Source organism: Macrosteles quadrilineatus, unplaced genomic scaffold (genome assembly GCF_028750875.1).
Source record: "Macrosteles quadrilineatus isolate MER2022 unplaced genomic scaffold, UCM_ALF_1.0 Scaffold_1__1_contigs__length_201487025, whole genome shotgun sequence".
NCBI classification, from domain to species: Eukaryota; Metazoa; Arthropoda; class Insecta; order Hemiptera; family Cicadellidae; genus Macrosteles; species Macrosteles quadrilineatus.
Genome location: NW_026542594.1, coordinates 99491632 through 99509288, shown reverse-complemented (window position 1 = coordinate 99509288; position 17657 = coordinate 99491632). Strand labels below are relative to the sequence as shown.

The 17657-nt window shown below is 37.0% G+C and overlaps 1 protein-coding gene across 8 annotated transcripts in view; it reads left to right on the top strand.

Annotated features, from left to right (window-relative positions):
• Positions 1–17657, top strand: part of LOC128995580 (trafficking kinesin-binding protein milt) — a 205844-nt gene that overhangs the window by 100172 nt on the left and 88015 nt on the right. The gene's annotated exons all lie outside the window — the stretch shown is intronic.

Genomic DNA, 17657 nt, shown 5'->3' with positions numbered 1-17657 from the left:
AACACTATTTACTGCTAACAAGAGGCTAAGTGCTTTCATTTGTGAGTCAAATACAAGTTGTTAAATGTTTGTCAACAACTCATTAACGTGTATCCATGATCAAGAGAACAATAATACCCTAAATACTGAACGGACGTCTGCTAGGTCCGGTCACTTGCACATATGAATGTTGATGTGTTGCACTGAGCAAGTAGGCCTACTTTTTACCCATGGTCGCTGCCGATTTTCCTTAGATTTTTTCTACGCATCCTGTACAAAGCAATTCTCTTAAAGTTTATAACAAATAATTCTAATAAAATGCTGCGTCATAATAAAATGGTTCTGTTAGGTAGACTTGTGTAAGAGTTAGTCTACCAACTTTGCGATATTTCAGAATCACTCCCTTGACATGTTTAGTCATCGCTGTACTGTAGTATGTTATGCAAAGCTACATTGAACACACTTCATTCTCAAGTGAGCACTGGTTCGGTCTATTCAATTGTATGTCTGTTGACTTCAAGCAGAGGTTCCCAGCGTAGTTGAGTGTCATTACAAGCACATCAGCATTGTGTTGTGTAACATACGTACTTACTTGCCTTGTGAGTCAGCCCAATACTTGAAGCTGGGGTTTTACGTTGTTTACCGTCTTTAGTTTGTGAATGTATGCTAGATTAAAATTAATCAAAGTAAAAAGTTAAAGTATACTACGTCCCGACTTTCCTTTTCCGAATACATAGAATTCAACTACTGTAATAATAGAATAGGCATAATCTACAGTGAATTGTAATTGAAAGCTTGGGTTGTAAACATACCGTAAGTGCATGGTGTTGCAACCGACTAATTTTATTAACACGACTGTTGATGAGTGAGACATTCGATGGGATTATCCATAAACAGTACCATCACGGTATTGCTTGACATTTTCATATCGGTGGAAGTTCCACACTCCAGACACTGTTGCATTCCCCATACCCATACCCTGCCATAAATCGTATTACTCAACAAACCGGCTGCAAGCAATGCAAGAATGGAATTGCTAGATTTACGTTCTTGCTGATTGCTGAGGTGAAAGACCCAAATGGAATCCAGTATCAGTTCCTTCAGTTTAATACAAAGTATAAGGCCAAGATTGTAGATTCCAAATCTCGCCAAATTGAAACAGAATTGCCAGAATTGAAAATTTGTCGCATTTTTGTAAAGTTCTACAGTAATGTTATAATGCTGATTTATTTGTAATGGTATTCGTTTTATCGCATAATATTTCAGTTTAGTTTGAAATGTGTATCTTGGGTTTGAATTTTACCTTTTTATCTAAGGTCATGTGTATCGTAGTAGCAATTGTTGTGCATTGTCACAAACTTTCATCCCAAAATAAACCTGCTAATTAAAAAAGATAATTTTACTTGTGTCATCGTAGTACGCGCTGTTAATAATGAAAGCATTTCTTTGTTGAAGCTCATTTTTGGTGATGGTGGTTTTATGATGTTTGAGTGATTATTGCATCACGATTGGTAAATGAAAGATCACGACTTTTCGGGATCTAGAATCTGGTCCCGTCCTCAGGCGAGAAAGTACCTACATAATACAGTGTAAACAAATCCAGCTTAAGCTCGAAACTTACATAAAATAACCACAGACCACATGTTGTATGATTGTTGATTTGATTGTTATTTTCGCTCATTTAAACCTCCCAGAAAGCGTATATCGTAGAGGCCTTTCGTCTACATCTCGTGCTTCCTGCTTCGCTTCGTTAACAGGATAGACAATGCCCGCCGTCAGCGTCCGCATCTGGACTGGACTGCGGCCTTTGAACCTGCTATCAGACATCGCACATTTAGCTGTGGTTGTGACTCGAGGGCCGACTCGAGAATTGGTCATAAACGTGTCAAATGATTAATTATAGTTTAGGTCATTACTGTCTTGTTACGAACGAATAAAAATGGCAACTTACTCGCCGATCAAACAAGGCAAATCGTGATTATGGTATGCAGTGGCAAAATTTATGCTAAGCGGCGAGGGTGCTGTACCTCCATGAAGATTTCACGTAGCAAATCATAAACAGAAATATGTGTGGTAACTCCTGTAAGATTGCGTAGAACTGTCGGTGTTAAACAACATAACAAAACTTTATTTCCATCCAGTGCTACTGTCCGTTCTGTACGTGGCCTCGGCATTCTACAGTGCGCTAGGCGCTACCTAATAAAGCGAGCAAGAGCAAGTGAAAACGGTTCACTCGTGACTCGTGGCTGTGGCTCACAACCGGTCTGATCACTTTCCAACGTAGTGTAGTGATGGAGAATGCGGCATTTAAATGTTACTCCGTTCACTGGCTCAGTGCCATGATCGCTATTGTCTGTGATATGACTATGGAATGAGGCAATCGTACGCCACTGATCAATATCAATCAAGTTCTATATATAAGCTGCCTGAACCTCTCTTTGAAGCAACCATTCCCATTTTCAAATCAAAAGTTTACTCCTGGCTGTTAGAAAATCCTACGCTCTTAAAGAGTTCTTAGATTCGACTATTCTAATATAGCTATTAGATTAAGCCTATTTACTCTGTGACTTTGTATGAATTACCTATGTAGAGATTTAGCCCTAACTTGACAATGCCTATTTAAATGTATTTGACCAAAGAGTCTGATTTCTGAATACAGATTTGTAGTGTATGTAAATCGTTGTTTGGTTTGGTCTTCAGCATTAAGTTAGAGTTTAACAGTATTTCAATTCAGTTAGTACATAATTAACTTGAGTCCAATCTTTATACTGGCCGCAGTGATTGGGGAGTTTTGAGGTTGAGGGTGTTGAGGACTAGATTTTGTTACTTCCATTCAGAAATGGACTAAATGGAGGTCTCCTGCTAAACGCCGTTCACTAAATGATTAAAGTACGTAAGCTATTGCAATGCAGGACTCATGACTCATGATACACTATACTGAAAAGAATGACTACTGTAGTGAAGCCGAGTCGACTGGTACAGGGCGAATCTCGTAAGGAGTCGACCATGGAGTTCTCATTTTTTTTACAAATCGTGTGTGTAAGTATGTGTAAAAGAGCTACAGGACGTAAAAATGGGGTCGCCGGAATTTTATCGCCCTGGAATTTTACCCCCTGGGCAAAGCTGACTACACTATGATGTAGTAACCTGAGCACTCTAAAGTTTTTTTTTCGCGGGCGGAATTTTACCCTGCAGATTTGGGAGTCTAATGAAAATAGACAAAGCGTAATATATTAGATTAGTAATAAAAACCTGAATTTTACCCCCTGTCCATATAAATAGCGTTTAGGCAACTGTAGATGTACGACCCAAAATTTTACCCCCGGAATTTTACCCATGCAGTTGTACCCCCAGATTTTTACCCCCTGTGCAGATATAGAAATTAGTGAGACTAATTAGTTTTCTGATATGAGTTTTGATTGAATAAGTAAACATTTTATTATTAAGTAGTCTATATTAATTTATTTGTAATCTCTAACTAAGTACTGTACAGGTTTCGCTGTTTCATTTTATAATCGAGTTTCGGGATTCGACTTTCGGGATTCGACTTTTGGGACCAACTGTTAGTTAGTATGTATGTAAACAAACTGAGTACCGGTAGCCCATTTGAATTATAATTGGATGAAAATTTCTTAAACGTTTTATTATACGACCCTGGAAAAACAATTTATTTAGAAGAAAATTAATTATTCTCACCAATTTCTATTTTTTGGCCAGGGGGTAAAATTCTGGGGGTTAAATTCCGGGGTAAAATTCCGGCCTGTACACTCTAGGTTTTATTATTTGATGAGTACTGATTACATCCACAACCGTGAAAATATACGTTTAATTCCACCTTTAATTTATTGAACTGATGTGCAACTCAAAGGTTCGCGACCGGAATTTTACCCTGTTTGTGACGTCAGTTTTGCTCAGGAGGTAAAATTCCAGGGGGATAAAATTCCGCTACCCCGTAAAAATGACGTCGATGATCAGAAAGATGTATACCGGGCCCTACAGACTACACGTGTGGTCCAATTTTAATGATATTTTGTGTGTACCGAGTAGTACAGTAACTACAAAAGTAGAATAGTATGGCACCTACAGGAGATTTTTTTTTAAATTTTGATTTACAATGGCCATTTCCCCGTTAAACTCTACAAAAAGCACCCGTAAAATAGGATTCCCATAAAAAACGTTCCGAACGGTTTTGATTCAGATTTAGTATATTATACCCATTTTAACTGTAAATAAAACGGTACAATCCTCATTGCTGTAAACCAACTTCCGGTTCGAATGAAACATATACGATTGTCCCATTAAATAACGAAAATAATATTTCTAAAAAAAACTGCTTCACCGATATAGAATAAAATTAGCGTGTTATGGTCCTTGTAACTCTAAACAAAATGCTGTAAAAATTCTGTTCTAACGTTATTGCAACTATTGAGATTTGACCCATAAAATACCACAGCTACTCTCGCCGCTTGTTCGTGACAAGCTAATGGGAGACAACGTATGTGCGTCTGACACAAACGTGTCAGTTTGCGGATACTCTTGATTAATTCTGAGGTTCTAATCTATATCATTTAACTAGTTTAGATATAATAATATTATACCTAATGTTTGAATGTTCAAAACCACCAGTTGGTTGAGCGTTTAACCAATAATAGTGTTGTAAAGCCTCATTAGTACGTTGACGATAGTTTTTACGATTCAATAGTGTGAATCACAGCAATGCATTATCATAGTTCAATATTTGGCTCTCTCTTCCGTCAGAGAAATACGTATGATTTAACTCGTGAAATCTGCTCAAGAATATACAACACTTCTCGCATCTTAGCATGAACCTGACCTTTGCATAACGATGTTGTGGAAGCACGATTTGCCTGGTTTGATCGGTGAGAAAGTTATAAGTTTATAGTGAGAGTTTATAGTGTTTTCGTGTTGTAATAAGATCAAGAACCGGTCAAGTGACCCCTGTTTACAAGACATCATATATAGTAGAACTGTGGTTCCAACAGCTCGTAGTAGACGAGGCTTGAGTCATGGGGTTACCAAGTATTATTATTAGTTTATTTTTTATTTTGGAACTTTGAAATTAGAATTTGTTATTATAGTCATTTTTGTGGTAAAATAGTACACTTTTTGTTTTCTAGACAAATCTGTAAGACTGTATTTATCATATTGATGAGCTCTATATTTTTGTTGTAGCTAATCGTTTGAAGTTTTTTGTGTAAAAGGAGAAAAAATATATTATAAGGGATTATTTGGACATTTTCGATCAAGGTTAAAAAACAACTATTCACGTCGGATTGGGATTTAGAATCTGATCCCATTCAAATGTAAGGAAGTAACTAAACCGTTAACCTGTACTATCTCACTGTGGTTACTGAGCTGAAAACTCATCAATGGTGCTGCAAGTTGAAGTGTGGATGCTAGGAATGTTTGCCCTCATACAATATTTCGCTTCTACCTCAACTGAACGACGACTCTCCTTCTATCACCTTAGCTACCTGCACTATCTCACTGTGATTACTGAGCTGAAAACTCATCAATGGTGCTGCAAGTTGAAGTGTGTATGCTAGGAATGTTTGCCCTCATACAATATTTCGCTTCTACCTCAACTGAACGACGACTCACCTTCTATCACCTTAGCTACCTGCACTATCTCACTGTGGTTACTGAGCTGAAAACTCATCAATGGTGCTGCAAGTTGAAGTGTGGATGCTAGGAATGTTTGCCCTCATACAATATTTCGCTTCTACCTCAACTGAACGACGATTCACCTTCTATCACCTTAGCTACCTGTACTATCTCACTGTGATTACTGAGCTGAAAACTCATCAATGGTGCTGCAAGTTGAAGTGTGGATGCTAGGAATGTTTGCCCTCATACAATATTTCGCTTCTACCTCAACTGAACGACGACTCACCTTCTATCACCTTAGCTACCTGCACTATCTCACTGTGATTACTGAGCTGAAAACTCATCAATGGTGCTGCAAGTTGAAGTGTGGATGCTAGGAATGTTTGCCCTCATACAATATTGCGCTTCTACCTCAACTGAACGACGACTCACCTTCTATCACCTTAGCTACCTGCACTATCTCACTGTGATTACTGAGCTGAAAACTCATCAATGGTGCTGCAAGTTGAAGTGTGGATGCTAGGAATGTTTGCCCTCATACAATATTGCGCTTCTACCTCAACTGAACGACGACTCACCTTCTATCACCTTAGCTACCTGCACTATCTCACTGTGATTACTGAGCTGAAAACTCATCAATGGTGCTGCAAGTTGAAGTGTGGATGCTAGGAATGTTTGCCCTCATACAATATTGCGCTTCTACCTCAACTGAACGACGACTCACCTTCTATCACCTTAGCTACCTGCACTATCTCACTGTGATTACTGAGCTGAAAACTCATCAATGGTGCTGCAAGTTGAAGTGTGGATGCTAGGAATGTTTGCCCTCATACAATATTGCGCTTCTACCTCAACTGAACGACGACTCTCCTTCTATCACCTTAGCTACCTGCACTATCTCACTGTGGTTACTGAGCTGAAAACTCATCAATGGTGCTGCAAGTTGAAGTGTGGATGCTAGGAATGTTTGCCCTCATACAATATTGCGCTTCTACCTCAACTGAACGACGACTCACCTTCTATCACCTTAGCTACCTGCACTATCTCACTGTGATTACTGAGCTGAAAACTCATCAATGGTGCTGCAAGTTGAAGTGTGGATGCTAGGAATGTTTGCCCTCATACAATATTGCGCTTCTACCTCAACTGAACGACGACTCACCTTCTATCACCTTAGCTACCTGTACTATCTCACTGTGATTACTGAGCTGAAAACTCATCAATGGTGCTGCAAGTTGAAGTGTGGATGCTAGGAATGTTTGCCCTCATACAATATTTCGCTTCTACCTCAACTGAACGACGACTCACCTTCTATCACCTTAGCTACCTGCACTATCTCACTGTGATTACTGAGCTGAAAACTCATCAATGGTGCTGCAAGTTGAAGTGTGGATGCTAGGAATGTTTGCCCTCATACAATATTTCGCTTCTACCTCAACTGAACGACGACTCACCTTCTATCACCTTCTTTACAGATCTGTAGTTTCAATAGGCCTTTCCCAGATGTTACTTTGAAAACCACTCTGTTCTCTTAGTAATTTTAATTGTACAAATTGTGAGAGCACGACTAAATTAATGAATATACGGATTAATTTCCGTCATTAACCTTTAGTTAAACAATTGTATTGTTGGAAATCCCACTCTTGCAAGCTGTGTCAGCGTGGTACAACTTCTAGATGCATCCCTTGGCGGCAATAAATCAGAAGGAAATCCCGTATTTACCAGTCTGGAATCGAATGTGTCCAGTTAAGAAAACGTAATGATGTTTTGACTACATTTTATGTTGTTAATACAAGTTGTTACATATTTAAGTTATTGATGCCGTTGTTCTAACAATAAATATTTCTAATTGCCGTATAAATCACTTATTTCAAGAGCAATTCTTTTGAGTTTAAATTCTGTTTTTGCACATTTATTCTAAATGTACAGCCATCAATACAGTATAATCATAGAATAAATAAACACCAGTATAATGTTTGAGTCTAGTAATGATATAGCCTACTTAAATATTTTACTTTTTAGTGTCAGTTTACTTTACTTCGAGCATTTTCATGGTCAAAGGATTTTATTTTAAGCATAATTCATTTTTGAGTCATTTGTACTAAAAAAATCCAATTGTATGAATGAAACATGCCCAAAGGATGTAAATGACGTAATGCTAAATACCCCCGCCGCAGCAAACCTGCAGACTAAGACGAGAAGTAGAATTGCCATTTGCCTAAATGTCTTTTTTAAGGTTTGTTGTTACAGGAGAGGTAATAGCGTGTATTTATGGTGAAATGATGATATTTTAGTATGGAATAAATACATATTCCAAATGTTATCAAACTATTTCCACAAACAAGCAAATTACAACTGTTTAAGTACCTATTTTAAGTATATCGTACTTATTTTTGAGTTTACTTATTCTCAATTGGAATGGCATTGTAATTTTAAAGTTTTTTTTACTGTCTCAGCTCAGTAACCATTTACACGCGTACAACAACGCTTAATATAGGCCTACTAAATTATTTGTTTTGCAACGTTGCTGGAGGTGGATCAACTCCCCCCCCCCCCCCCCCCGTTATCAAGTGAAATTACTGATTTCACAACAGAAACTAAAAGAAAAGTAAAGTTGTCCCGGGGCTAGGTCTTGGCTTGAGTGATATAAGCTCTCACAAGAATAACGACTGTACCAATAATTATAATTGATACAGTATTATAAGGAAGCTTGTAACGGCGCGGCGGCAGTAGCAGTAGAGGCGGTACGCTCGGCTGGAGCTCTCAAGGCGCGGTCAAGGTGTCAACAAAAATGTCGCTTTCGACAACGACCACCGCGACGCTCTGTCATCTACCGTCATGTACTGCTACTGTAACTTATGGTCAATCTAGTCTTCTAACAACCTCGGCCAAATATAATCCCACTTACAAATAGCCTATTATTACAAAACTATACATAACTTTGGTCTATACAATGTCTTTATATTAGTTTCCATCGTCGTAACAAAATGGAACACGCCCCAATAAATATCTGATTTCGCCCTAACTTGAGTCATTCTGTATTCATCGACGGTGTGCAGTGTGCATTAATGAAGAACGCGGGCAGTGAGCACTGGGCAGTGGGCATTAAGTAGTAATACAGTAATTGCCCACAATATTGGCCTACTTACTTACACGGGAGAAATGCTCTTGTTAAACTTAATTGCTGTGGCCTGACTTTGTTTTACGACTACTAACACAGAGTAGTTAAATATTAAAACAGCTGTATTCAAAACGACTGTCTATTGATGGTGTGTTTCAGGTAAGTCTGCACATTTGTGTCGCAGTAGGGTGAGTTACTGTTGTGAATTACTGTTGTGTTGGTGAACTATCTGTTTTACACTTCGTTAAATTCAAAAACATGTATGATTAGGCCAAATAATGATTCACCAAGCCGAGGAAAACAACCCATCATTGCACTACTTAAATTTGTTTTGTATCGGAAACAAGTTTTGACCTCTTATAAAATGCCCAATTTGCACACGGTTTCCTGGTGTATAGGCCTAATATTGCCTTATATAATTCTAGCCGTGGGAGAGGGATACAATGATACAATATTGATTTTCTCGTAGCTCTTTAAAATCTCTTGTTTATTTTGATAAGCTGTTGCCAATGCAGATATAGGTCTTATTGAAGGGGATCGTGTTGTCTATTAATGCCCAGTTCAAGTGTACAGCTTGTGTATCACTGTATTATATGTAGAATGTAGTTTCGTGACTGAAGTCAGTTGCTGTACATTCATGGCGTTCTCGAGTCGCAGCTGCAATATTTCACTTGGCATTATCTGATTTATTCAAGACCTTATGTAAATAGCAAAGAAACAAAACCGTGCAACTTGATTCAGGTCAGTGTTGTAGGAACAACAGTGACCGACCCTTCAGGTGTATATTATAACTATTTACATTACAAGTGTAGTAAGAGCGTTTTTACATCACGCAGGTGAATGTTGTGCAACGAGCGAAGGCGAGTTGCATAATTCACCGAAGTGATTAAACACGCTCTTGCGTAACGTGTAACGTACAAGATTTTACCTGACCCGACAATATTCAGGAGGTTACGAGCAATATGCTTCATTATCAATTTCACTCATCTTCTAACAGTAACGTTCATTTACAAACAAAAGCTAAGTTAGGACAATTCTTCAAAGCATAACAATAAAATTCAAACACACAGCTGATTTCTAGCGTTGAACGTCGTTGGCTCCATAGAGGTATATTTTTTAAGTTATCCACTCAATGTTATTTAAATGGGTTTCATTACATCACCGAGTGAGTTTTTTCCAACTTTACATCACTCGAGAAGTAAGGAAGTTGTATACATCACGCTTGGGATAGGGAAGTTTAACATCGGCGGGTTAGGTAAAATATCTTACATGTATTTCAATAAACCTCAAGAGTTATTTTCTGGTCTGTGCGGTGTAGCGGTAGTACACGGTGACAGTGTTGACTGCAGGTCGGTCTCGAACAATGCCTAGCCACGTATCCGTGGTATGTCTAGATACAGTACTCTCTGAATCTCCTCAGCTACCATATCCGACAATTTTTAGGACTTGCAGTATTTAGGGACTATGCTACTTATTAAAGGAAAATACAACTTACTCATTCACTCTCAGATCACTATATCTAAAAAAAAAACTATGAGAACTCAGTAATTTGAATGGAGCTTCCAATTAAACTCTAGATGTGCAATAAGAAGTGTTTTCGTGAAATTCCACCAAGGCTCTACCCCACTGGCCTTTAAAGTTACCAGTTATCCTTATGGAGAAAATATGTGTTTACATCTGAATAGATTAATGCTTTTTAATTTACTCTATATATTAAATTGTCTTTGTTAACATGTATATAATTAGTTAAAATAAAAATATTTACTTATTATTTTAGTAGTTTCAAAATTAGCGATTTAATGTATTACACTTTTTGTAATCGTTAGATAAAAAATAATCATATCTAAGACATGTAGGCCTACACTATTTGTTGTGGGTTTTAAAATCTTATGTTTTACTGCAACTAAATAACAGTTATTTCTCTGTCCAAGATATCACTGACAAAAAAAAAACAATTATTTACCACCGAGTTTATATATTTTTTCATGTAAATGATTGTTAATAATGGGTGTTTAAGAGAGAAGATTGTACGCCACATTATCGTTTGGTAGTGGTTATAAATTAACGCCCATTAGGAATAGTAGGATGGTTAACTATATTGAATTTCGTAAAGTAATGATAAGCTAAATATCATAATACTGGGCTTCAGATTCTTTCATCAAAGCCGATTTGCGTCAACTGTGTCAGTTGAAGACTATAAAATTGACCGCATTTTCATGTTAATCAATACTATAGTATGTTACGGCACGCACACGCGATCCTTACTGTATTGATATGACCAAGTAGTTACCGTATTATAGTCCATGTTTTGTTAATTGGCAGTAAAAATTAATTGGTTGTGATATTGATCTGACGCAGTAAAATATCTGATAGATTTCACTTCCGGGCTTGTCTTACTCGCTTTTATTTAACAGTGTGGAGGTGACGTTTCGTTGATTGATTTGTGATTTAGTGATGGGTTCATTGGACGTATGCTTGGATGTCAGTTCGTGTGATAAACTATCCGAAGTATAATAACACAATACATTCCGTTGTGATTATGAAATTGGCATTGGGTTGAAAGAATAAACTATTCCAAAAGCTATAGTTTTACCAATACATGTTTGCGAGAAAGGCCTAAGTTAATTAAATTCCATATCTATTGAGATACATTTTTTTGTGTGAAAAAGTCCGAAGGCATTATTTGCAAATGTGAATTAGTTTCTACTGTTTATAATGTGTAAGCCAATACCCGTGAGAGTAGGAGAATGTGTTTAGTGCGGTGTGGTGGTGGCAGAGAAGAGAGTGGCCAAGTCAAGACCTCCAAGCTTCGCGAGTACCAGCTTCAGTTGATAAACAATTGGGGAATGGCTATGAGTAGTCATCTGCCTCAGTTTGTACCAGTTTGAAATTTTTATTGATAACAAGAATTGTTTGACTGTAAACGAACTATTTCAAAAACATTACCTGGACAGCCAAAAGTGCAAACAAATGAATGAGATTCAAAGATCTTTCTTCAAGATTTTTATTTCCTAGTCATTGTAGCCTGCCCATCAAAACATCCTGTTCCGGACAAAATGACTGTCAATAAGTGTGAATTTCCGACATTCTAGGATCGATGACCAATCCATTATCATGAACATGAGCTTGAAGGTCGTGCAGTAGTACCGGCGTCTGCCGCCAGCGCTAGTGTCGCCGCCGCGACGCCGCAGCAGATGTTTACCGCCGCAACTGTGCTAGTGTGCTATTCCTCTGTTTAGTCTGCTTTGCGGTTCGTTATTGGATCCCGCGTGTTCTGTTGCCGGTTGTTTCACGTTATTCATATTTCGTCACTTAATGAACTCGTGTTAGGTGTACCGTCCCATGAATAAACTATGTTTAGTTATGATTTCTATTTAGTGAGTTAATATTAGCGAATTTCCAATATAGGGGATAAGTTATATAAGAAATCATTTTAAAGTTAGAATAAGGGAAATAATTTTGTATATTGAAGCGTTGTTGTATGCCTAACGGTTACGGAGATAATTTAAAAACTGTAAATTTAAAATTCCCATGTTATTCTTATGGAGAATAAATACACTCTTGTAGTTCGCTTGTTTATGGATACATGTTAATCAAATTAGTAATTTTGTTTATTTCATACTAAGCTATCAACATAAAAAACACACACCTCAAAACCTTCCCTGTAGCAGCTTCTAGGTGCTCATTAAAATTATATTATTTAAATAGGAAATAAATCTGACAATTTTCAAGGAATATTTTAGTAGAAATCCAGCCAGGCAAATGGATATTCGCTTAGTCTGCAGGTTTGATGCGGCGGGGTTTTTTATTTGAATACTAATGAGATCGTTGAGTCATATTGATTAATGTTTTTATTTTTTACAAAAAATGTAATAATATTTCTCAATAGTTGAATTAGTATACAATTAATTGTGTAACCCAGTATATGAGATATAATTTTTTTTACCATAATTTAGAACTAATTTGTTTTACTATCCCAAATTATATTTCTGTAGTATTCTTATGCTAAGAAGCTGCTTTCTCAACGAGCAAAAGATATGCTAGACCGAGTAAACAAACAATCAAATAATACTAATGATAAACACAGTGTATACGAATGACAGTATTGCAGTACACTATATGAAGACGCGTATGTTGAGGTTAGCGTGTTATTTGTCAGTTTGGCGCCAATCGATACACATCTGATAGATTTAGCTTAGCTCAGCCGTCCTCCACGGTCAGATACACAAACAGAAATACATCTCACAACTTGCTTGTATGGATGTACGCGTGCAAGAAATATCAATTAATTAATTCCAAGCTAAAAGTGAACCACGGTCGTTCCTTCGTTTCCTTAAGGATTAACAGTCAACGGTAATACATTTTGTAAAGTTCAAGACACATACTTCTTCGAGAGCTTGTAATATAGTAAGAGAATGTCTTATTTCAGTTCTATCTTCATCCCAGGAGTATAAACCGATTCCAACCGAATGGGCATAGGCTACGTCCAGTCCTGTACGTTGGTCATAAGTAATGCTGTAAACACAGCCATATGTATTGTAATTTGATAGGTTCACAGACCACAATATGTAGCCTGTATATAGTTTTTATTACAGTAAATTAAAAAACATCTCCGTTTAACTGTTCTTGCGTACCCGGCCAATCTTTGCTAATACATATGCAGTACCGTTTAATGTTTTACAGATTTAATATGTAAATACATTATAAGTACCGTAATAGCCAAGATAAACAGTACTGAAATTGTAATATTTTATTATTCTATGCATAGTAATATACAAATAAGTTTTACACATACAATTCAAAGGTAACAAAATCTGTTAAACTCGGGTAATATGTGTTCAATATGGTTCAATTTGAAGCATCACTCGTACCGTTGTTGTAGGTTTTGCATAATTTTTATGAGTAGAGGTTGTTTCATCCTCCTAACAAGGGGTTATTTTTTCTTTCCCTGCCTTTTGTTCACTACCTGCTCTTCGAAATTTTCCAACAACACTAAGAAACACAGAATTACTAGGTGGGTTTTTGTGGAAATGTTCTTGAAAACGTAATGCAGTATGCAACAAGCTTGGCCCACCCGCACGTCCAATTTCTTATGAACGAAAATAATGCTCAACGATGAAAGTTTTCTCTACCGTTGTTAGCAAAACCTAACCTCAAAAATAAGAAAGAAGTAATGAACACGAAGCCGTGGCAACAATCAACAATTGATTCAGCTGATCGAGAAGGCAACTACAGCTGATTCAGTTTCAGTCCTGTTTATTTAGACTAAGCTAAATTGTAGGCCTATATATATAATATATAAAATTCTCGTGTCACAGTGTTTGTCTGCAAACTCCTCCGGAACGACTTCACCGATCGTTATGAAATTTGGTGTGTAAATTCTGTAGGTATGCGAATCGGACGTAAACTATTTCCCGTTTCGAAATTCTTAAAAGGGCTCCGCCCCAGTGGCTCTGGAGTTTCCCATGTTAACCTTATGAGAAATGGAATTAATGAATCTTAACAGCTGTTTCAATTAAACAAGTTGGTTCTGTTCTATGATGTTCAATAGCATTAAAGTTACAAGGATTACCAACAGGGTGCAGCACTATTATTTCTTTTACATTTATGACAACAGCTAATTTGCAACCAAAAGGTGAGTGAGCGTAGCGAACGAACTTCAACCTGGAGGCGAGTTAGCGTAGCGAACGAGCTCCAACCTAAAGGCAAGTGAGCGCAGCGAACGAGCTCCAACCCAAAGGCGAGTGAGCGTAGCGAACGAACTTCAACCAGGACGTGATTGAGCGATGCGAACGAGATCATCTTGAAAATTAAACGTAACGGTACTTTCTTTCCATCGGTCTGTCTTAGGGGAAACCTATAACTTAGAAAAAAGACTAATATATTGGGACAGTCGATTTGAGGAACAATTTTGTCAACAAAAAGAGAATAATAACTGCCATGCGACATATTGTTTTTATTTTCTCAAACCCGTTGTTGAGAGCATGTTTCCTTTGTAACCTCTATGAAAAAATCCTGATTGAGTTTATCCTTTGACTAATAGTCAATGGTTTATCCAAGCCACACTCACAAACAAAAATTTACCAAGAAATAAACTTTTCTTGTGGAATACTTTGGTGAATTAGTTTATTTATCTTCCATAATCAACACAAGACGGCCAGTTACAACGGATGTCTGGGTATGTGTGGTTACAGTGCTCGCCTTCAAATCTGGAGGTCGCTGGTTGCGAGATCTTTACCAGACCCAGGAAATCTGATTGTTTCGAACAACAGGTGGACGCAAGACTAGTAACATAACATTTTAGATATTCTCAATTCTCTACGCAATTCACTGTACTGTCGCTAGCCAAATGAACTATAATTGCAGGTCTATTAACTCCTTTAGTGAAAACATTACAGCGCTCCAACCGCTCCAACGCTCCAATTGCAAATACTGCAAGTGTTCCGCAATAGTGGAAATTTTTTATGGAAAAATAAAATACTTAATCCCCTCCACAGCAAACCTGCAGACTAAACAAATGTCCATACTTATTGGATCTTTACTTAAAATGTTATCTAAACATGTCGGATTAATACCCATCAAAATAGAATTTGGTGTAATTTAGGTAATGTCAATAATATTCTACGAAATAAATAAATTTGCCAAATTGTATTAAAATACTAGCTGTGTACCCGCGTGCTTCACAACGGAGATGACACTGGATATTACCTTTAAATATGTTATATAAAATAGCTACACATCCGCCTTTGGTTTCAGAAACAAAATTCAATATTGGACCTCTAAGTTTAAAAAAAAATATCTTTCTTGAAAGACCTAGTACGAATTATATGAGGCGCGATATCACATAAAATTAATACGTTTTACCCTAACTACTGAACTTTTGTCAGGCATCTTTTCCTGCAGCTCATCATGTAAATATTTTAGTAAGCAAAAATAAAATTATGGAAAACTTGTATTACATTTTGTTTGAAAGCCAACCCCCTATTAATCATAGTTAATCCCGGCAAAAACTCATCTATGTATATAAGAATTTAACAACATATAATAAATAACCGTTCTTTTTTACTCTCGTTTCATGGTTAATACGAGTTATTACATTAATTTACACGCTAACCATTGAGTAAAGAAACACAGTAACAAATATATTTATGTTGATATTGACATTGATATTAGTAGCAAAAGTGAATTACGTATTGCTATTTTCATTATACATTTAGTTTTAATTAAAGCAGTTTTGTAGAAAAACCCAACATTTTCTTTTTCTCTAAATGTAAAAAATGCTGAATGTAATGTTAAATAAAAGTAGTTTACCATCAGGACACTCAATCGTAACCACGCATGAATTACAGTAAAAAGGCTTTAGATTTTATAAAAGCATGCAAAGTGTAGACTCCAAATAGTTTTAGTATCTTAAGTAAATGATATAAGAAAATATAAGTAGTAGCCACCAAGGCCCAAGGGGAATATGAGAATAGGAATATGCATATATGTTGACCAGGTTTATAAGCTTCCTTCACAGGAAATTTAATTTAAATCGGTTCAGTGGTTCTGGCGCTATTGAGTAGAAGACAGACACACAAACACACACACCATCTCATTTATACTAGTATGGATATCCATGAACAAGCAAACTACAACAGTTCAGTTTTTCTCCTTAAAAATAACTAGAAATTTTAAAGGTACAGTTATTATCAATTTTGTCCGAAGCCTTTGGTCGTACATTAACGATTTAATATACTAAATACTTTGGTTTTCGAGTTCTACATATTAGCTGTCATTAACATTGAGTATTTACATGCTTAGGGTAAAAATTTGATAAACCTCTTTAACACCACGTTCCAATAGCGCGATTATGCTGACTCACAAACCCATTCAAGTTTATCCAGCCTCACACATCCATGCTAAATGTTATCAAAATCTGTCCAAAATACCTCGAGTTATCCTACCTAAGGCTGTACCTACCTTATCCTACCTGAAAGTAATGTGTACGGTGGTAATGTGTTCTTCCCTACAGGGGAAATGCGCTAAAAGGCAGTTTTAGGCATATATTGAAAACAAATTCGTAAATTCGATTTGTGAATCCAGCATAGGTAATGTATTCTATTTGCTGTAAACGAGATGCGGAGTTGGCCGCAACACCGTGACGCGGGGTCGCGGGTTCGAGCCTGCGTTGGCTACACTCCAGTTGACCGCGGCGAAAGGCACTTTCTACCAATAAGGCACAAGAAACTCCCGCCGCGACGCGCCGTGTTCTTATTAAGTGAAATTGAGTGTAATTGGACATTTTATTGTTTAAACCGACACTATTTAAATTTAACTGCGCAAGACCATGCCGCGGAACGTATAATTGGAGACTTTTCAGTAACTCGTCATTTGAATATCTGACGCGTCATTACTTACGTTGGTGCTTGGTGAATTCATAAGATACCTACTTTCCCTCTTAGAAGATTTTACGAGCCATAATTTGAATTAGGGAAGTGTTAAATGGTATTAACTATATTAGCGTCGTTTTAAAATCACCAACTGCAGTTGATAGAATGACGTTTGTATTTATCTCGATACTTAGCCTAAAGTGTAAGAAGTCCTCAGTAATAGAATATGTTACAATTATAATCTTTACCAAGTTCCAATGCTGCCGTAATTCAAGCTATTCAATGGATACTCAGTAGCTCTCGACATAGGCCTAGTCCCACTCCCCTTTGGGACCAAATGATGATAGTATCAGCTCTATTTAACTGTATGATATAACAAAGATCAAACTAGTATTTGTTACGGTATCCCAATGTGTGTTGGGTTTAGCTCCGTAGTGCAAGATTATGATCACGCAGGCATACATAGAAGTTACTACTAACAGGACTGCTGTATTTAAACTGGTTTAGTTTAATATTTGAAATGAGATTTCCGTTTGGTTTGGACATAAGCTATAGAC